The sequence below is a fragment of the Etheostoma spectabile genome, unplaced genomic scaffold (genome assembly GCF_008692095.1).
Source record: "Etheostoma spectabile isolate EspeVRDwgs_2016 unplaced genomic scaffold, UIUC_Espe_1.0 scaffold00001983, whole genome shotgun sequence".
NCBI classification, from domain to species: Eukaryota; Metazoa; Chordata; class Actinopteri; order Perciformes; family Percidae; genus Etheostoma; species Etheostoma spectabile.
Window position 1 is genome coordinate 140 of NW_022602836.1, and position 21,542 is coordinate 21,681.

The window sequence follows — 21,542 nt, forward strand, 5'->3', positions numbered from 1 at the left end:
TGTTTTTAGCCTATAACATGTTCAAATGTTATTTAAAGTGCCCCCCCCCCATGTGCAGTGATTCCTTCGAGTGAACACAGTGAGTCTGACTGCTGGAGTTGTGACAGACAGGCATAAAAGTTTTGTTAATTCAGCTGTGTTTAGTCAACTGTGTTGAGACCAGTTAGAGAGCTCAGGGACCGTCTACAAACTACAACACAGAAAAGAGATACAACTAAATAAGGAGGCTATCAATTTGATGATTAAATAAGGTAGTGGTCTCCAAACTTACCTCAATTATAATGTCTCTCTGTTAGTTGCTAGTTGTATAAGGCACTTAGTTTATAAAAAAAAAAGCATATGCTTATTTTTAAAAATATGTTTTATCTCTTTTGGGGTTTTAGTTTAGACGGTCCCTAACTCTCCTTGCAGTATCAACACAGGAACTACACAGAGCTGAAAAATACAATTTTCATGCATTTCTTTCACATCTACTACAGTCAGATTCACCCAGAAGGAATCACTTCACATGGGTGGGCACTTTCAGTGACATTTAGAGGCTGACATCACATTTATAACTTGCCCTGTTTAAGCCTGTTGGAAGCAAATACTAGCAGGAGGATAACTCGGTGTAGGCAGCACCGATTGGTTTTGTTTATCTGACTGACAGATCTCCACATTTAAAACAAGCTGCGTATTGCAATCACCGGAGTTCTCATTTAAGTAGAAAGCCAACTGTCTGTTTCAACACAGAAATCTAGCACAAAAGTACCTTGAAACTGAAAACTACAACATTATTAATTGTGCCCGTTTTTTTTTCAGCTTAAGTAGAAAGCCAACCACCTAGCTGTAACTGTGTAGACAAGTATCTGTTTAAACACATACATCTAACAAACAGTTTGGTATGCAAGCCAAAAGATAATTTTAGAACATTTTGACCCTCAAAAAATAACATATTAAATCTTTACTCTAACTCATTGCTCAAGGCTTGTAACTTAGGTTTGAGTGCTTTCTTCCATCATCAAGGTTTAGGTGGACAACCTGGATGAACTCAAAGAAGCCACTTAGCTTCTCAGGATAGCTCAAATGAAGGGCATAGATCAGTCCAAACAAAATCACCAGTGAATCAGTCCAAGATCTGGAGACATTACAACCTGATCCTCAAGGACAATTGAAACATGGTGAGTTTCAAAGGGAACTCCAGCAGGCACCTCCTCTTCATTCACCACTGCCACCAGAGCCACTGCTCCATCCTGGATTGCCTCCAACTCATCCTGGAAAGGGAATACATGTTCAGGATGTGAGAGTGTAATGTACAACTCATTAAGCTTACAAAAAGTATAATGATGTACTAATATCAAACTGAGACTACAAGATTATTTAAGTGGATTCATACCAACAATTTACCTGCCCATATAAATCAATGGAGAGCTCTACTTTGCGTCTTCTTGTTCCCAATAGATATCTGATAAAGTGATCAGTTACAGATAAGGTTTCCTCTTTTCAATGCTTCAAGACATAATCAGAGCCTGAACCTGAGCATTTGAAACCCATTGATCTGGACCTAATGTAGAAGTTTTAGTTTAGAAAGGCACGAACAAAACACAAAGAGATGAGTAGGAGGTCGATGGTGTTAAGTTATTTTATACACCATCAACTTCTGTTACAAATTGGGAGTATAGTGTGTAAATGTGTCTAAGTGCCTGTTGAGACTAGATTTTTAAGCACAATTTTAACATTTGTTTTATCTGAATACCACTAAAGTTTTTTTTTTTTTTTTTTTAATCTTGATCAACTTTATACAAGACTCACGTGGTGTACCATATGTATATAACTGAATTTAAAATTTAGAAGTAGTATATTCTGCGTGACTATAAATTATAGTGTGATGAAAACTCGGGCCAGCCTTAAAAAAATAAAATAGAAATCATTTAATTAATTATTTTGTCCCATCTCATTCTTACCGTTTACTTAAGACTACTTCAGAATAAGACATGCAGCATTTAATTAAGTTTAAGACCCTAGCATCCTTTTAACGCTCTGCCGCACTACACAGAAAAACTTAAGTAATGTGGAAAATTGCTCTAAACGCAGCCAACAGGTACACAACGCAGCAAAGGCAGTTCCTAATTTTTATGTTCAGTGATTTCTCTTTGCAAAATAGATGAGGTATTGAGCTATGAAAACAGGAAAAGGAGAATACAAAAATACCTTGCAAGTTCTGAAGACCTCGGATGAATCCTCCTTTAAGTACAGCGGAAGGCGGCCAGGGCTGCTGTTTGAGCTGCAGGGATGTTGCTCTTGTCCTGTGGCACAAAAAGACAAAGATGCATGTTTGGTTCTGCAGTTCTGTTCACATTCAACATCAATGTTATGCATTCATGCTATAAAAATGTTTTTACCTGTTCCTCATATGCCATCAAAACTTCCTCCTCTTCTCGCCAAACCTCCAGTCTTCCTCTTTTTGTAGCTTCAACAGCTGAGGTGTGTACTTGTCAAGTGCAACAAAGAAGGAATACGTAGATTTTGATTGGTGATCCTGTGGAATTCACTGTAGAGCTGCATAGAAAAAAACAATTTTTTTTAAAACAAAAAATCAAATTGCATCATTCATTAACTTTAAGCCACATAAGACTGTAAGGGGAAAAAAAACTTTGGACAAACCACATTAACACTAATCATCTTTGATCTCTTTATCCAGATCAAACAGTGCTGCAATCAGAACTTTGACAATATGTGTCTTGTCAACTTTTATTTCACTTGGGCTTCACAAAAGAGTGCAGGCCATCTGTCTTTCAGTTCAGCAATGGGAGGAGCTGAATTTACAATTTCTTCACGCCTGAGTGCAAAGGTGCGCAGCATATGTTGATGGATCATAATCATGTCTCTATCAATCACCGTCTTCTTGAACTGCTCCACCATCTCAAGCCTCTGGTTCTCCAGTGTGTCCTTAGTTTCTCCTTGGGGATAACTGGGCAGGAAGTTTATTTCTCCTCTTCTGGGTTTTTGATGTTGGCCCTGGATGCTCCACCTTCTGGGTAGGTCCTGCTGCGCTTTCCTGCATTCACAGCCACATCCTTAATGCCTGCCCTGCTCAGTTTGGTCAGTTTGGTCCTGTAGTTGCCCATCTTGAAACGCAGGCTGTTCTTCCAACCCTCATACCCTGTTTTGGAACCTTTTTCTTTTAGACAGGGATGTTTGCTCACCAAAGCCTCTGCAGCCATGACAATATTTTTAGTACTAGGATAAGCTTTATGCTTATATATTTCAGCAGCCATTCCTTCCAGTATGTTGTGTTTTTGATCCCTAGTCTATAATTAATTCAATTTTCAATTCAATTTTATTTATAGTATCAATTCATAACAACAGTTATCTCAAGACACTTTACAGATAGAGTAGGTCTAGACCACACTCCAAATCTACAAGGACCCAGCAGTTCTAGTAGTTTCCTCCAGAGCAAGCAACAGTGCGACAGTGGCGAGGAAAAACTTCCTTTTAGGCAGAAACTTCGGACAGACCCAGGCTCTTGGTAGGCGGTGTCTGACGGGCCAGTTGAGGTTAGTGGAAATAAAAAAATAGAAAAATAGTAGTTTGTAGCAGTTCTTTGTTGTAGTTCATGGCATAGCAGGACGCTGTGCGGCATTACAAGGCACAACAGGATGTAGCTGGGCACCGTTAGGTATCCAAGTGTACTCACAGAGACAATTAACCACCATTGCATTGCACATTGTATTAACCTTTGTGGTGACACATGGGTCATAGTATAAAATAGACATTACCTTTAATGGTGTTGTTCAGTGTGTCCATTAATGTGATCACTAGTGTTAAGTGAAGGTCCAGACAGATCTTTAGCCTCCCTCAGGTCTCTGAGAAGAGGCTGGGGATGTGCTGCTTTCTTACTAGAACACAGGAATGAAATGCTTAGTCTTGAGAAGTAGCTTGCTTGTACCCTGTAGGCAAAACAGTGGCATTTGGTCAGTTAGCTGACATGCAGATTTCACCGTATGGCCCTTGCTTTTATGATCTGTTAGCTCATATAACCGCAAATACTCAACATACCAGGCCTCAGTCTTTCAGTAGAAAGAAAATGTCATTTCTGATAAGTAATATGTCACTATCCTTGGAAACATTCGAGACATTTTGCACTACAATTGCCACATCAAAGTCTGAAGCATGTTGGTGTTCTGTGCATTGTATGTTGAGTAATCATTAGTTTGAAACTCACAGGCCCTAAATCGACATGGCACTGTTTCTTTTTGTCTTAGATAACCCCTTAAATTAACCAACATGTCCCTCTCAACAAATGGCTGCTTAAATCACCCACAGGGCAATAAAATGCCAGATTTAGTCAAATCACATTTGTCTGTTACTCATGACAAATGTACCTTCAATGAGTTATAAGTGCTAAAAGTACACATGCAGTTGTTATACAGGTATGGTAAAGGGGAAATTGTGGAATACTGGCCATCTTAAAGTCTGTAATGTCTCAATAACTATTTTTAAGCCACTAGAAAAAAAAACACATAACATTTCCACATGATTTGTACCAGTCAAAAAAAATACAACAGTAAGTTTGTCAAAGTGTAGGGAGTAGCCTCTTCAGACAGACCTGCAGACTTGTTCCACCTGCAGTCCTCCCTCTCTGAGCAGCAGCGGCACTGCCGGGACTCTCGCAACAGCCAATCCGTACGGATCCAGAGCGTCGCACTGGCTGCCTCTAAGATACATAGTAATATGTCTTATTTCCCTGTAAACCGCTGTAGATCGCACATACTGCACTTAAGAGTAATAGGGTGTAAGTGTGTTAACTGTATTTCCCCAACAATGTTCGGAGAGTGGAGAACGTGACTGCAAGCGCCAAATGGAGTCCAGTCTGAGCCCAGTCTAAACAACGTTACCTACAATCTAACATTTTTCATGCAGTCACTTCAGCTAAGCACATGATGTTAAACCGTTAGCTAGGTTATTTCCTTGTGCAATTTTAAATAATGTAACAACATTTTAAGATAACCTTAACTTACTTAACGTTACTTTGCTAACCGAAAGAAAAAAAGGCAGGGGCATATTAGTTAGCGAGCCAACATAGTTTGCTAACGTTAACATAACACTTTCACAAATTAAAATTAATGTTACTTAGCCAACTTAACGTCGAATCGACGAACGAGTTTAAAAGCGACATCCAACCAACAGTTTTTCAAGTTAAAGTTTTTTTTGACCCACTAACGCTAGCTAGCTAAAGCAGTAACTGGTGCAAGCTAGCACACTCCTGCACAACTCAGCAAGTTAGCTAACTTAGTAACGTCACAATTCAAACAGCATGACAAACAGTTTGCAAACCAGAAAGATTAATAAAATAACATAACCTTACCTCGCGTGGAAGAAAATTGGTGTAACGATGTCCTGCAGCAAATAAATTAAGTCAGCAGCAAGAAACACACAGCAGCAGTGCAGGTGGTTGGTCCGAGCGTCGCCGTTATTCCAGTGCCGTGTGCAAACAGGGGACCCTGTCACGTCTTCTCTGTTCAGCGCGCTGCTGGACCTTACTGGCGCCTTGGCGCGGTGCGTTCAAAGCACCTACCGTGAATATTAAAATATACAGTCTATGGTTCAAAGCATAGACTGTTAATGTACATATACAGTCTATGGTTCAAAGCATAGACCGTTAATATTAAAACAGTCTATGGTTCAAAGCATAGACTGTTAATATACATATACAGTCTACGGTTCAAAGACAACTTCTTCTTTTGCATGTTTTGGCAACCAGCTTTTTGGTGCCTTAACGCAACCATTTGGACTGGAGTGTGGATCAAGAGGTCAACATACACTTTATTAAATTCTTTTTAATAGTTAGTTATCTTCAAAAAAGAAAACATAAAAACAAAAGCAAATTTTAACAGATCCTCTTTGCAGTATAACATGTAAAGTTGTGACATCAATCTTTGTCTTGCTTGATGGTATTTAGGATAATACATAATTACATGCTCTATGGTTTCTTGACTATTGTAATATTCACATTCCATTCAACATGCTTTTTCAATATTATAATGTTCTATTTAATCCTGTATGTTCTATCCTTATTCTGGACACCACGTTTTTTTCTTTCATACTTCTGTATGTATTCCTTTTCCTTAAATACTATACAGGTGTCTCCCAGACTGTTCATTACCCCATAAAAACTGCCATTTCAGTTTATTTTAGCTTTAATTATACTTTTGACTTCAGCTTTACTGTGTTTAATATCCACAATATGATGATTTTTTTAAACATCAACATTGAAAAAAGCAGGACTTAATTATAATAAGTCAATTAAACTAATTGGAATCGTATTACCAATACTTAAACTTTCCCACAAATTTAAGTATACTCAAAACAACTCAGTTATTACTTCAACAATTCATTTTTGAGTTAGGTTAAATGTTTGCGAATGAGTCACTACAACTTTTTGAGAGGTTTAAGTTATGTTAAATTACTTCTTTTATTAAGATGGGCTGTTAGGTTTTACAGTGTATTAATGAAAATGAAAGTTGAGGTATATATGTATTACTCAAAACAAAAGTTGATGTGTATATGCATTAATATCAAAGAAAATTGATGTCATAATGAATTGTGATGGTGACATAATGAATTGTGATGATCACATAATGAATGGTATTGATATATTGAAAAAGAAAATTGATGTGTATATGAATAAATATAAAAGAAAGTTGATATGTATATGCAGAAATCTAAAATGAAGTTTATGTGTATATGCATTAATAAAAAAGAAAGTTGATGTGTATAAGCATTAATAAAAAAGAAATTAGATGTGTATATGCATTAATGAAAAAAGAAAGTTGATGTGTATCAGCATTAATCTATCAAAAAAGTTGATGTCATAATGAATAGTGATGATGACATAATGAATGGTGATGATAAATCAAAAAGAAAGTTGATGTGTATTACATTAATATAAAAGAAAGCTGATGTGTATATGCATTAATCAAAACGAAAGTTGATGTGTACATTTATTAATTAAAAAGAATTTTGATCTGTATATGCATTAATATAAAATAAAGTTGATGTGTATATGCATTATTCTAAAGAAAGTTGATGTGTTTATGCATTAATCAAAAAGAAATTTGATGTGTATATGCATTAATATCAAAGAATGTTGATGTGTATGTGGATTAATATCAATGAAAGTTGATGTGTATAAGCATTATCTAAAAGAAAGTTGATGTCATAATGAATAGTGATGATGACATAATGAATGTGTATATGCATAAATCAAAAAGAAAGTTGATGTGTATATGCATTAATCTATCAAAAAAGTTGATGTCATAATGAATAGTGATGATGACATAATGAATGGTGATGATAAATCTAAAAGAAAGTTGATGTGTATATGCATTCATAAAAAGAAAGTTGATGTGTATATGCATTAATCTAAAAGAAAGTTGATGTCATAATGAATAGTGATGATGATATAATGAATGTGTAGATGCATCAATCACAAAGAAATTTGATGTGTATATGCATTTATCAAACGAAAGTTGATGTGTATATTATTAATTAAAAAGAATGTTGATCTGTATATGCATTAATATCAAAGAATGTCGATGTGTATGTGGATTAATATCAATGAAAGTTGATGTGTATGTGCATTAATCTAAAAGAAAGTTGATGTGCATTTGCATTAATCAAAAATAAGTTGATGTGAATATGCATTTATCAAAAAGAAAGTTGATGTCATAATGAATTGTGATGATGATATAATGAATAGTGATGATGACATAATGAATGGTGATGATAAATCAAAAAGAAAGTTGATGTGTATATGCATTAATATAAAAGAAAGTTGACGTGTATATGCTGTTGTGAAATGTTTAGTTTAAAATGAAAAGGAAATGTTAAATATAGTTTATAGCTGATACTTGAAAAGGTACACAACTTTATTTGTTTTATACTGAAGAACGTCACAGAAAATGCATTTATTTTGAAGTAGCCTTCACAGAAGTTGTGTGTGTATTCTTGCTAGTTTTTGCAGATGAACGTGAGATGCTAGACGTAATCCGTGTCCGCCAGGCCTAAACTGTTCTTTTCTTGTATAAACTGCAGCATAGAGAACAATAAATGTTCTTAGTAAAAGACAAGCGTTTTCGGTCGTCATTCGAAGCCATTCCACTACATTCTGTTAGACGTGCTAATCAAGTTCAGGCTCCACCAGATAGCCTTTACTGCAGACATTACTAAGGCATTCTTGCAGATAGCTCTAACAGAAAGGGACAAAGATGCTGTGAGGTTTTTGTGGCTGCATGGACCTCCAACCAGTGACTGTAAAAATGAGCTGCGCATCATGAGGATGAATAGAGTGGTATTTGGTGTGTCACCCAGCCCATTCCTGCTAGCGGCAACCATAAGACAACATATCAAGCAATATGAAACTGAGCAACCTACAGCTGTGAAGGCACTTAATGAGTATCTCTATGTAGATGATTTCATCTCCAGCTCAGACAGTGTGGAAAAGGCCTTTTCAGTCACCACAACAGCAAAGGAGATTCTGTCCCATGCCAGCATGAATTTGTGCAAATGGGTAACAAACTCACCAGAACTGAGGGCTAAGTGGACAGAAAGTGGACTAGAGCCCACACCAGAAACCGGCACTTGTGGAAATGTACTGAAGGTGTTAGGATTAGTCTGGAGATCTGAAAATTATAACTTTGTGTTTGATCTGAAAGGACTGCTGGACATCTTAAAGGGAAAGGAAAACACAAAGAGAAGTGTATTAAAGACATCAGCTCGCATCTTTGACCCCATCGGGTTTCTCACCCCATTTACCATACGGGTAAAATGCCTTTTTCAAGGACTATGGGAAAGGGGAATTGATTGGGATGAACAGTTGCCCCCAGACCTGGCTGAAAAATGGGATCAGTGGTGTGCAGAGCTGCCGCAGCTCCACTTGGTTACAATTCCAAGATGGTACCAAGTTAAAATACAGCCAAACTCACCGACATCCAAGTTGCATGTCTACTGTGATGTCAGCGAAAAGGCATACAGTGCAGTTGCCTATCTGCAAGGAGAGAACGAGGAAGGACAAGTTATCACCAGTTTAACTGCATGGGTGAAAAGGTTTTTAGCTAATGCACGTTCTGGTCAAAGGATTCAGGGTGAACTCACTTCTGAGGAGCTTACTGCAGCAGAAGTGTATTGGGTGAAGGTGACACAAGGGCATAGTTTTAGCCAGGAAATCTGTCAACTTAAAGAGGGACAAAACCTGAGAAGAGATTCAAAAATCAAAGACCTGAAACCTTTTTTGGATGAAAATGGTCTCATTTGTGTGGGAGGCAGGTTGCAGCATTCTAATATTAGTTACAGGGAACAACACCCATGGGTACTGCCTACAAAGCACAGATACTCTGAGTTAACAGTTCAGTCCTGTCATGAGAGAGTGATGCATTCTGGTGTCAGAGATACTCTAGTGAAAATGAGGGAGAGATTCTGGGTTTTAAGGGGTAGACAGCTAGTCAAGCGGGTGGTGTTACATTGTAACATGTAACACCACCTAACTAAAACTAAAAGTGAGACCAGCCCAGCAAGTTACAGCTCCGTTACCCAGAGATAGAGTCACAGAGTCCCCACCATTTGAAGTTACTGGGGTAGATTTTGCAGGACCCTTGTATGTCAGATCAAGTGGTCAGCCTAAGAAGGCATACATCACACTTTTCACTTGTGCTGTGACTAGAGCAGTACATCTAGAGTTAGTTTCAGATCAGACTACTGAAAGTTTTCTTTTAGCTTTAAAGAGATTTATTGCAAGACGAGGACTATGTAAAGTTATTTACACAGACAATGCTAAGACATTCAAGAGAGCAGAACAAGACCTAAAACAACTATGGAGGTCATTTAAGGAATCAGAGCTTACAGAGTTGTTTACTGAGAAAGGGATCACCTGGAAGTATATTGCCGAGCGAGCTGCTTGGTGGGGCGGCTTCTGGGAGAGGCTTGTAAGATCTGTAAACACATGTCTAAAGAGGGTCCTGGGGAGGGCTTCACTAAACTTTGACGAGCTGACAACCATGCTTGCAGAGGTGGAGGCTGTGCTGAATTCCATGCCTCTTTCTTATGTGGACAGTGATGCATCAGAACCCCAGCCACTCACACCTTCTCATTTTCTAGTTGGGAAAGGCTGACTTCCTTACCACCAAAGACTATGCTTCCTCCATCTCAAGCAATCAATGTGAGTCGAGAAGACATGTGTAAGAGATGGAGATACCGACAGAGACTAATAACCAGCTTTTGGAACAGCTGGAGAAAGGACTACTTGCTGAAATTGAAATCAGCTCACAAGTGTGACATACCCACACCCACTTTGCTAAAGGTGGGAGACGTCATATTGATCGAAGAGGATAATGCCCCCAGGCAGACCTGGAAAATGGGCAGGATAACAGAGCTATTTTCAGGAAGAGATGGACTTGTTCGATCCTGCACTGTTCGTACTACTACAGGAAGTTTGTTAAAGAGACCTGTTCTGTTGATTTACCCTTTAGAGATTAATTAGGTGATAGGCTGAATAGTAATGAACAACAGTTCATTGTTGTGAAATGTTTGTTTAAAGCAAAGGAATGTGTGGTGTTTAGTTTAAAACGGAAAAGGAAATGTTAAATTATAGTTAATAGCTGATACTTGAAAAGGTACACAACTTTATTTGTTTTATACTGAAGACTGTCACAGGAAATGCTTTTATTTTGAAGTAGCCTTCACGGAAGTTGTGTGTCAATTCTTGCTAGTATTTGCAGATGAACGTGAGCTGCTAGATGTGATCCGTGTCCGCCAGGCCTAAACTGTTCTTTTCTTGTGCAAACTGCAGCATAGAGAACAATAAATGTTATTAGTAAAAGACAAGCGTTTTCGGTCTTCATTCGAAGCCATTCCACTACAACATATACAGTTCTGGAGACGTAACAAAAAAGTAACCTTGACCTTTGACCTCCAAAATCAAAATCAGTTCATCCGTGACTCCAAGTGGTTGTGTATGCCAAATTTAACATTGAACATTTAAACCTCCAAAATCTCATCAATTGATCTGCAAGTTCATGTAAAAAAGTTTGCCCAATTTAAAGAAAGTCCCTCCCTGGGGTCCTGTGTTATCACATTCACAAGAATGTGAAGTGCGTACGTATGTAGAGATGGACAGACGACCCAAAAGCATAATACTAGGATACTAGTAATAGTAATACTAGGAACTAGGAACAACTGGTGCTGAGACATAACAAGAGACAAAAAAAGAGGTGGGGGAGACAGAGATAAGCCCTGACAGAGTAGAGAACTACAGACAAAAGACGTGAAATAGTGCCAAGTGTGACCAGAAGAATTGGAAAAAAACTAGAACTATGAAGGACAAACCTTTCTTAAGCAACATGTCACCCAAAAGCTTTCCCCCTCGGAAACACCAAGGCTAACACAAGTGGCCAATAGTTTACTTCAACATTTTTCCCGGGTAGGGGTCCCCACAGAAATCTTAACCAATCAGAAAACTAAATGAACATTGAAGGAGGTATACTCCCTGTTAGGGATCCGGGCATTACCCTACATAGTTTGTGGCTTCATGAACAATATTGTATAATCTCATAGGTACTGGAAGCCACACGTTTCCAACAATGCATCTCTCAATGCCCAGATGTGTGACAAGATTTACATTGAGCGTTGTATTGTCCAGCAGAAAGGCAACAGATGTGTTACTTTTTGACTAGATTTGTACCATAGCAGTGCAAGCATTTTGCCAAGGCTCAATTTCCAGCCACCGCCATGTTTTGAAACCATATACAACATAAATATTACACATTTCACCCAGGTTTCTTCTCTTATTTGATGATTTCAGAAAAAGTAAAAAAAACTCCGGAAATGATCAGGGGATGTAGCTCAGTGGTAGAGCGCATGCTTCGCATGTATGAGGCCCGGGTTCAATCCCCGGCATCTCCAACAAGTGTTATTGTTTGGTCTGAAGAAGAGTTACAAAAGCTCTTATTCTGAAAGAGAAAAGTATTAAAAGGCAATTTCCTTGTGTTCATGGTAACTAATGCAAAAATCAGTCTAAATGACCACATGTTTTGCAAGATTTGCAGTGAACAGTCCATTGCCCAGTGATGGTGGTATAGTTGTCAGCATAGCTACCTTCCAAGCAGTTGATCGGTGTTGGATTCCCAGCCATTGCAGTAGCTTTCTTTTAGTGATTAACTATGATTTATACAATAGCAGTGCAAGCATTTTGCCATGGTTTGATTTCTAGCCACCACCAGGTTTTAGAATAGAATAGAATGCCTTTATTGTCATTATACACAAGTACACGGTACTTGTGCAACGAGATTAAAGCAATCCCTTTGCAGCGTTGACACAAAAAAATATATGAATATAACAGTATAAAATATCAAAAATATAAAGTCAAAGATATAAAGTGTAGTGACTGTCGAGTATACATATAAATCAGCTTGAATAAACATAGATAAGTGTTAACACTCAATAAATAATATTGCACAGTGATGGAATGAAATGATTAAGTACTAATATTAAGTAAATAAGTATTGCACAGTAATGGAAAGGTTAATGTATTAAATATTGCATTGTATGAAATGAAATTGCACAGATTCCAGTGTCCTATGAGGTATTATATAACAGTAACAGTATAACAATAATATTGCACAGTCGGACGGAATGAAGAAGACAGTCGGGGGGGGGGGGGGGGGGGGGGTGGAGTGGAGTCAGTGCATATGTGAGTTCAGGGGTGAGTTCAGGGTCGTTATGGCCTTCGGGAAGAAACTGTTCTTGAGTCTGTTGGTCCGTGCTCTGATGCACCTGTAGCGCCTTCCTGAGGGCAACAGGTCAAACAGATCAGAGCCGGGGTGGGAGCTGTCCTTTATGATGTTCTCTGCTCTGCTGAGGCAGCGGGAGGTGTAGATGTCCGTCAGGGAGGGGAGAGGGCAGCCGGTGATCTTCTGTGCTGACCTTACAACCCTCTGCAGCCTCTCCCTGTCTGCCACGGTGCAGCTGCCGTACCATACTGTGATACAGTAGGTCAGCAGGCTCTCGATGGATGAGTGGTAGAAGGTCAGCAGCAAGTTGGAGTCCAGGTCGTACTTCCTGAGGACCCTCAGGAAGTGTAGTCGCTGCTGGGCCTTCTTGATGACCGCTGTGATGTTGGCTGACCAGGAGATGTCAGCTGAGATGAGGACACCAAGAAACCGGAAGGTGTGGACCCTCTCCACACACTCGCCGTTGATGTACAGGGGGCTAGGTCGGTGCTCTTCTTCCTGAAGTCAACGATGATCTCCTTGGTTTTCTTGGTGTTCAGAGACAGGTTGTTCTCCGAACACCAAGCTGCCAAGTTCAGGACTTCCTCTCTGTAGGCTGCCTCGTCTCCCTTTGAGATGAGTCCGACCACTGTGGTGTCGTCAGCAAACTTGACGATGAGGTTGTTGTTGTGGGTCGGACTGCAGTCGTGGGTGTAGAGGCAGTACAGTTTGAAGCCATATACAATATTAACGTTACATATTCCACCCAGGTTTCTTCTCTTATTCAGTGATCTCACAAAAAAGTCCAAAAAATCTGAAAATCATTAGGGGCTGGAGCTCAGTGATAGAGCACATTTTGAGTCTCAAACAATCCAGATGTGTTACAAGATTTTCAGTGTATATTGTGCTGTCAAGCGATGGTGGTATAGCGGTGAGCATAGCTGCCTTCCAAGCAGTTGACCTGGGTTCGATTCCCAGCCATTCTTGTGTGGTTGCTTGCTTTATTTGTGAAGATTAGCCAGAAAGGTTACTCGCCCAACACAATTTGGTAAAATATTACATCTCTGTTATGGTCCAACTAAGGGAGCATATCAATCAATTAAGCTGCCTCCATGAGTATCCACAGACACAGGCAGCGCACTACGATTTGAAAATTGCCCGTGTCTGGTAACTGCTTTCAACCAATTAAAAAGTTTATGAACATTTGTGCAAACAGGTATACTTCTAGGCTTTTTCAGGTTGTTGTGGCCGAGTGGTTAAGGCGATGGACTAGAAATCCATTGGGGTCTCCCCGCGCAGGTTCGAATCCTGCCGACAACGAGAGGCATTCTTTAAGAGTGGTAGCAAACCAATGACACATCATAGTATACCAAATCACTGATGTGCATTCATTAACAATGATGTGTTATCTGTAAGCCACCAGTGTCCACCAATGTATCTCTTAGCATTTATTTTCAGTCTGTGTTACAAGATTTGCATTGAGCGTTGTATTGTCCAGCAGAAAGAGAACAGGTGTGTTACTTTTCGACTATGATTCATACCATAGCAGTGCAGGGTCCAGGTTTGATTTCCAGCCACTGCCGTTGCATTTACAGGTTTTGAAGCCATATACAACAATAACATTACCCCGGTTTCTTCTTTTATTCAGTGATATTTCAATTTCCTTGCGGGAGTCATCCCAAAAGGATTAATAAAGATAAGTGTATGTCTATCTCAGAAAAAAGTCAAAAAATCTGAAAATCTTCAGGGGATGTAGCTCAGTGGTAGAGCTCATGCTTTACATGTATGAGGACCTGGCATCTCCAGCAGGTATTATGGTAGAGTCTTTAAAAGAGCTGCAACAGATATTACCTCCTGTGATAATCTGACTGGTAGGGTTATAGAACGTAGTGGTAGACTAAGACCTCCTGTGACACAAACCAAGTAGTATGCTCTCTCTTTTATACCTCAGACTATCAGACAGCACAACAAGCACTTTAACAGTACATGTTTTACAGTTTCTATTTTACATGCTTGTACTGTTGTGTTTTTGTTTATTGTATTATACTCCAGTTTTTATGGGTGTTACGGCAGGTGTGAGCATTGTAGAGATTTCACTTCAGACACTTGCAGCAACAGATGCTTTGTTAAACATCAACAGACTGGAAATAGCCTTACTGATGATACAAAGCATAGGAATTAGCAGAGGATTGTTTCGATCCATCGACCTCTGGGTTATGGGCCCAGCACGCTTCCGCTGCGCCACTCTGCTCTGCAACTTCTCACCAGGCCTTGGAGAATCTGTGATTCACATTTTGACGGAAGGTGGCAACCAAGGTTACAACAGCTTACGGGTTGTAAAGTTAAACATTTGGTAGACCTTGCAACTATCTTTTATGTGAGCTACATTGATTATTCACATGTAAGACTTGTGATTGGCTGGCGTTTTAAAAATGTCATTGTGAGTACAAATATAAACATAAGTAAGTAGTCTACCAAGTTTCCTCTTATCATTTTAGTTTGGACACCCAGTGAGGCTTACCACGATGGTTTGGACTGGGTCGACTAGGGTTTTCAGCTGCTCTCGAGCAGACGGCTGTTTTCACTCTGGTTTCTCTTCATAACACACAAGTCTTTCGCCTTTAACTAAAGACTTCCTTGGAGGGGAACGTCGATGAGTTGAAACTATTTTTGGTGGGCTTTGCTGTTTGGCCGAGCCTTTTGTACTTGTTTTTGCTTACCTTTGCTTTTACTCATCAGCTCTGTTTTAATCCCACCCAGAAAAGAGATTTTAGACCTGGAACAAGCCATCTTTTATTTCCTGTGGAGGTCCAAGTGGGAACGAGTGCAAAGAAGAGTGATGAAGAAGCCAAAGGAGAAAGGAGGGAAAGGAGAGCCGGACCTGTTATTGTTTTTAGGGAGCAGATTTACAGCTATACACATAACAGCAGCCACGACCCCATCCAGAAATCCTAAGACTGCAGCTATGGCACGGTTCTGGATGGGATCATACCTCAGAAGAGTGAAGACATTACCCTCTGATCTTAAAGTACCTGTTAGGGATGAGCGAGTACAGCATTATCTGTATCTGTATCTGTATCTGTACTCGGACTGGGCGGGGCCTAACCCGGGAGTGGACAGGATTTAACCCGGAAGTGGGTCGGGTTGTCTTGAAATGGGCGGGGCTTTAACCGGTATGTTATTTTAAGCATGCAATTGATATGGGTTGATCAGAAGCGGGGGGGACTGTGTTCTACGGATTAAATAGATTTAATAAATTCGAAAATTAAAAAAAAAACTCTTGACAGTCAGAGACGCAACAAATGAAAAAGGAGAGCCATGTTCTGCTCATTGTTCCTCTTATTTTTTCCCAGTTTTTTCTGTTGCATGAAGTTGAAGCAGGACATGAAAAATTGCCAGCATGCTCTAATACAACTTTGACTGCTCCTAATCTGGGCTAATTTAATGATAAACTGGATTTTAAATTTCAGATTACGATTGCAACAGCTCCTGCCTTCAGAGCTCGTCCGGGATTGAACCCGGGACCTCTCGCACCCGAAGCGAGAATCATACCCCTAGACCAACGAGCCACTTAAAAACAACATAATAGAAATTTTCTATCGAGTAAATGTGATCAGTGACTTGAAAGGCAATTGTTAAGTAGTTTTTTTGGCATGTGTTGTTTTTATGGCTCCACTACCAGATTGAGCTTTCTGACAATAGTGGACGAAAGACTACTTTTGAAGCAAAACATTTTACCAACATTGGAACTTGAATTTTGGTAAAAAGGAAATTCAGCTTGAAAAAGGAAATGCAGCTTGGATTTGTCACTGACTTGAAAGACTATGGTCAGGTAGATTGTCATGGGGTCTTTTCATGGCTCCACTGCCCGATTCAGCTTTCCGATATCATTTGACAACAGGAAACATTTGATACAAAATGTTTTTTACCAAAACACAGACTTGATTTTGTCAGTAAAAAGTGAAAGTAAAATCGGGGGAAGGGGGAATTTTCAAGCCCCACCTGCTCCCATCACCCCAACACAAAATGCTTCACCCTGTTTAGTTCTGACTCTGGGGACAGAAGGCAGACCTGTCCCAGATGACCTGAGAGGTCTGGGGGGGTCATAGTGTAGTAGCAGATCAGAAATGTATTTTGGACCTAAACCGTTAAGTGATTTATAAACTAGCAAAAGTACTTTGAAATCAATTCTTTGAGACACAGGAAGCCAGTGTAAAGACTTCAGAACTGGAGTGATGTGATCCAGTCTCTTGGTCTTAGTGAGGACTCGAGCAGCAGCGTTCTGAATCAGCTGTAGCTGTCTGATTGATTTTTTAGGGAGACCTGTAAAGACCCCGTTACAGTAGTCAAGTCTACTGAATATGAAAGCATGGACAAGTTTTTCCAAATCCTGTTGACACATAAGTGCTTTGACCCTGGATATATTCTTAAGGTGATAAAAGGCTGTCAGTTGTTGTATTGGACTATAGTCCCCTGGCGATAAGGTTATTTAAATTTGTGTGTCGTCCACCTTTTTATGGTAACTTATTTTGCTGTTTTTCATAATCTGAACCAGTGGAAGCATGTTAAGAACCAGTATTAATGCAAAGAAAGGACTGGAGCATTTATTGTAGAGAATAAGTAGGCTGACACTGAAGTATTGAGACAACAGTGACTGAAAATCTAATTCAATCTACATATCGGTCTTCTTAAAGATCTAAATAGATTTTCTCACCTCAGAGTCATCTGGAGCACGTAACGATTAGCTTCTGTCCCTCTGAACCCTGAGTGACAATCACTCTGCAGTGAATGAGATGCAGTTCCCCCCCCCCAGTCTAACCAAGACTATACTTTCAGGGATCATTTCTAGAGTTTCTGACTTGAGGAATGTGTTTCTAAAGTGTTTGGTCTCGCTGACCACGATGATGAGTCGTGATATTCCTTTCTGAGCGTGAGGCTGACAGAGAGTAATGATTCACTTCATATGTTCTCTGTCATTGATGATCGTTCTTTTCTTCTTTATGGAGCATTGAAGAAGGGAATATGTTCAGAGTGGTAGTAGCAGATATGTGGAAAACTAACACGTGTGAAAGTAATAAAACATACTAAGCTTTCTGTTTAACTGAAGTTATAGTCAGTCTTGATGAATGTCCAGTCCATGCTGGACAAGGTTACTTGAAAGGGTTAACACCTACTTTCTTGACTTTGTAATGCCTTATGTCCGGTGTAAAAACGTAAACTGAGTTAAGCCATAATTCATTTTTATTTCTACCTTTGCTTTTCCTACTTTGACATGTCAAAAAGGTACATTGTTTGAAAGCCCATCTCTACACATCCATGTTCCACTCCCACAGGTGTTTCCACTTGACTAATCAGACTGTATGGCCTTTACAGGCTCAGCTTGATTGACATGTATTAAAGGGGTGGAACGGTACACTGAAGTCCCGGTGGACGGGATGGCATGTTGGAACGAGGTTTGCGTACATACAGCAAATACTTGAAGCCAGGTTACTCTACGAGTGGATACGGGGCGTTGAAGGTGATGTGTAAATCCTGATTGATTCAGTGATTTTTTGGCCCTATTTGTGTCTAAAGGCTGGTTAAGCACTGTAGGGAGGAGATGCTGGACAGTTTTTTTTGTCTCGTTCCAGTGATTGGCATGTCTGGGTGATGGCGTTGGATATACGGGTTTGAATCCAGCCTGAGGCCCTTTGCTGCATGTCACTCCCCCTCTCTCTCCCCTTTCATATCTTCAACTGTCCTCTCAATTAAAGGCCTAAAATGCCCAAAAAAAAATCTTAAAAAAAAAAAAAAAATCTGAACTTATATGTTTAAATTATAGCCGATAGAGAGAGATCCACCCATTACCTTAATTTATATGCGTTGTACTTTTCCCTTGCTGGGTGAGTTAGGGAAACTGTTACAGCATAGCAGAGTTTTCTGTCCACCTCCACACGCGTAGTCTTCTCTTCAAGCAGACTTACTGCCTCCTGGTCTTGTCTTGACCTGGTTCCCACTTTCTCATTTTTGTGTGGCAGCACATTCAGCTGCAAGAGATTCTCAACAATCTGGAAGAGATCCATGTTGGAAGGAACAGTGGACGTCAGAAGGTACTGTTGCGGCCGTAGCTGTTGCTCCACGATCCGTGCTGGGCTCTGAAACGTTCCCCCCCAGTCTGGTTCAAATGGTGAGTGGTCCATCTGGTGGACCGAGCTTCACTGGCTCTATGGGGGTGAGATGTGGATGATCAGCACCAATGGAAAGGAGTGGGCTGGCATTCTCAAACTGCTGAAGGGAGAGACCTGCCAGGTACTTCTACCTCTTCTGCTGACTGACTGGATAGGATTGATCCGCCAAGCCTAGGCGAGCTAAGCCATTACTCCCAATACTGCCAGTCAGTGTACTGTATGTTTAGCTTATATACGGTAAAAGACAAATTAAGACTTAACAGTGATGCTACTTGTGGAGGTGATGTGGCTTAGTTGGTTAAAGTGCCTTTCTAGTAAACAGGAGATCCTGGGTTCAAATCCCAGCAGCACCTTGTTGTTGGAGAGATTACCTCTTTTGGCGCGTCATCATCAACCCAATCCCTGTGAAAGTACCCTGGTAGCAAATAAAAATTGCATGTTACATTTACACAGAAACACCAATAACATGGCCACAAGGTGTTCTATTTGCCTGATAACTAATGAAATTAATTAATAAATGCGCTACTTTGGCTCCACTACAGTTCTGTGTCAGTCAACTGCTCCATTTCAATCACCACTGTGTCAGACTTAATGCCCCGCCCACAACAACATCTGATTAGCAGGCAACTTAAAAACAAGTACAGGTCATCTCTGCAACAACAAGGTTTTGCTGGGATTTGAACCCAGGCACTTCTGCTGACTAGACAGGCGCTTTAACCAACTAAGCCACAGCACCTCTGGGGATGAACACGGATGCATGGCCATTATGGAGGTACTCGGTTTAAACAACTGAGGTGGTTGGGTCATCTGGTAAGGATGCCTCCTGGGATTCTCCGTAGAGAACTGGTCCAGGCACGTCCAGCTGGGAGGAGGCCTCGGGGAAGACCCAGGACTAGGTGGAGAAAGTACATCTCCAACCTGGCCTGGGAACGCCTCGGGATCCCCCAGTTGGAGCTGGTTTATGTGGCTCGGCAAAGGGTAGTTTGAGGTCCCCTGCTGGAGCTGCTGGACTAAGATGGATGGAAGGAGGGAACCCTTTTCACTAGCTCATTGTATTCTTGCAAGACGGGCTTAGTTGCAGGAGGCGCTTTAGCTTAGTGGTTAAAGCGCCTGTCTCGTAAACAGGAGATCCTGGGTCCAAATCCCAGCAGTGCCTGGTCATCATGGTATGAAGTGTTACCACATGGTTGCCGATACTTAACGTGTGCAACCCAGTTATTGCCTGATTTTTTTAGATCACTAAAGTGACATGTGATGTTGTTTGTACCATTACATACATGTGTCCATGTAAAGCAAATAAATCCTTTTGTTGGAGGTGTTGTTGCAATTTAGTGTGAAGATTATAAAGTTTTTATTATTATAAATTTCAGTCTTACCTTGGAAGCTTAGGGCTCCTGCACACTGCCTGCATGGCGTGAGCGTGTCAGCTGAGGTTAGAATGCCTACCGTATTGGTCAGTACTGTTAACATGGGAGAAATAAAAACAGACACGCCACACAGCAAACGCTATGTTGACTGTTGAGGAGGACTAAACTAGGACTGTGTTTTAAGCTTTCCATGGCTTTCCATGAGAAATGGCATGATAACAGCTGTTTTCAGTGTTGATGGAACATGGCCTGAGCGGAGGGAGTGGTTAATGACCTTTATGATGAGGGGACTTATGGCATGGAGGTTGGATTTTACCAGGGCTTTGGGGAAAGGGTCTCTCATCTCTCAAGGTCCTTGCATAGGACTTCTGTTGTTCTCAGTAGGCCTGCCTATGAACAGTGAGTCCTGAGGCGTCGCTCAAGGACACGTTCAGCTGTTTTCATTTGCCGAGTTCGTAGGGGTCCCCTACTGGAGCTGCTGGACAAAGACGGATGGATGGAAGCAACCCTGTTCATTAGCTCATTGTATTCTTGCATGACAGGGTTCTCTGTAGAAGGCGCTGTAGCTTAGTGGTTAAAGCGCGTGTCTTGTAAACAGGAGATCCTGGGTCCAGTTCCCAGCAGTGCCTGGTTCTCACTTAAGAAGTGTATGCATGTGATTCTTAACAGGTGCAACAAAATTACCAGCTGCCTGATTTTTCCAGAGCACAAAAGTGACATGTGATGTTGTCTTATAACATCATATGTGGCTGAAACAGTCTATACAGGTGACTTTAGATACTTCATGTTTTACAACAAGATTTATAAATCTGGACTTGTTACGACATACTATACTATGACTTTTTAGGAATATTTCGACATATTACAGTGTGACTTTTTATGTTTTTTTCGACATACTAAACAATGACTTTTATGAATATTTCGACATACTATGACTTTTTACAACTTTTTTAGAATTTTTTGACATACTATAGTATGACTTTCATGATTTTTTTGTCATACTAAACTATGACTTTTATGAATGTTATACATGTTTTTAAGACTTATGATTTTTTTGACTTACTATCCTACGACTTATGAATTTTTTGACATACTATAGTATGACTTTTTATGATTTTTTTTTGTCACACTATACTATGACTTTTATGAATTTTTGAAATACTATACTATGACTTTTATGATTTTTTGACATACTATACTATGACTTTTATAAAGTTTTTGAAATACTATACTGTGATTTTTTATGAATATTTTGACTTACTATA

The 21,542-nt window shown here is 40.0% G+C and overlaps 1 long non-coding RNA gene and 7 other non-coding genes across 8 annotated transcripts; 6 read left to right on the forward strand and 2 right to left on the reverse strand.

The window, feature by feature from the left end:
- Window positions 1-1,136: 1,136 nt before the first annotated feature.
- Window positions 1,137-2,243, reverse strand: LOC116675480 (uncharacterized). Its single transcript, XR_004328417.1, has 2 exons — window positions 2,191-2,243; window positions 1,137-1,253 (listed from the first exon to the last, which is right to left on the reverse strand). It is a non-coding gene; the product is annotated as an uncharacterized LOC116675480 (long non-coding RNA).
- Window positions 2,244-11,866: 9,623 nt separating this feature from the next.
- trnaa-cgc (transfer RNA alanine (anticodon CGC)) lies at window positions 11,867-11,937 on the forward strand. Its single transcript has one exon. It is a non-coding gene; the product is annotated as a tRNA-Ala (tRNA).
- Window positions 11,938-13,981: 2,044 nt separating this feature from the next.
- On the forward strand, window positions 13,982-14,063 carry trnas-aga (transfer RNA serine (anticodon AGA)). The gene has a single exon. It is a non-coding gene; the product is annotated as a tRNA-Ser (tRNA).
- A 1,261-nt stretch (window positions 14,064-15,324) lies between these two features.
- On the forward strand, window positions 15,325-15,440 carry LOC116675482 (U5 spliceosomal RNA). The gene has a single exon (XR_004328419.1). It is a non-coding gene; the product is annotated as a U5 spliceosomal RNA (small nuclear RNA).
- Window positions 15,441-16,241: 801 nt separating this feature from the next.
- Window positions 16,242-16,312, reverse strand: trnap-cgg (transfer RNA proline (anticodon CGG)). The gene has a single exon. It is a non-coding gene; the product is annotated as a tRNA-Pro (tRNA).
- Window positions 16,313-17,563: 1,251 nt separating this feature from the next.
- Window positions 17,564-17,779, forward strand: LOC116675481 (small nucleolar RNA U3). The gene has a single exon (XR_004328418.1). It is a non-coding gene; the product is annotated as a small nucleolar RNA U3 (small nucleolar RNA).
- A 2,214-nt stretch (window positions 17,780-19,993) lies between these two features.
- trnat-cgu (transfer RNA threonine (anticodon CGU)) lies at window positions 19,994-20,066 on the forward strand. Its single transcript has one exon. It is a non-coding gene; the product is annotated as a tRNA-Thr (tRNA).
- A 767-nt stretch (window positions 20,067-20,833) lies between these two features.
- Window positions 20,834-20,906, forward strand: trnat-ugu (transfer RNA threonine (anticodon UGU)). The gene has a single exon. It is a non-coding gene; the product is annotated as a tRNA-Thr (tRNA).
- Window positions 20,907-21,542: the final 636 nt, after the last annotated feature.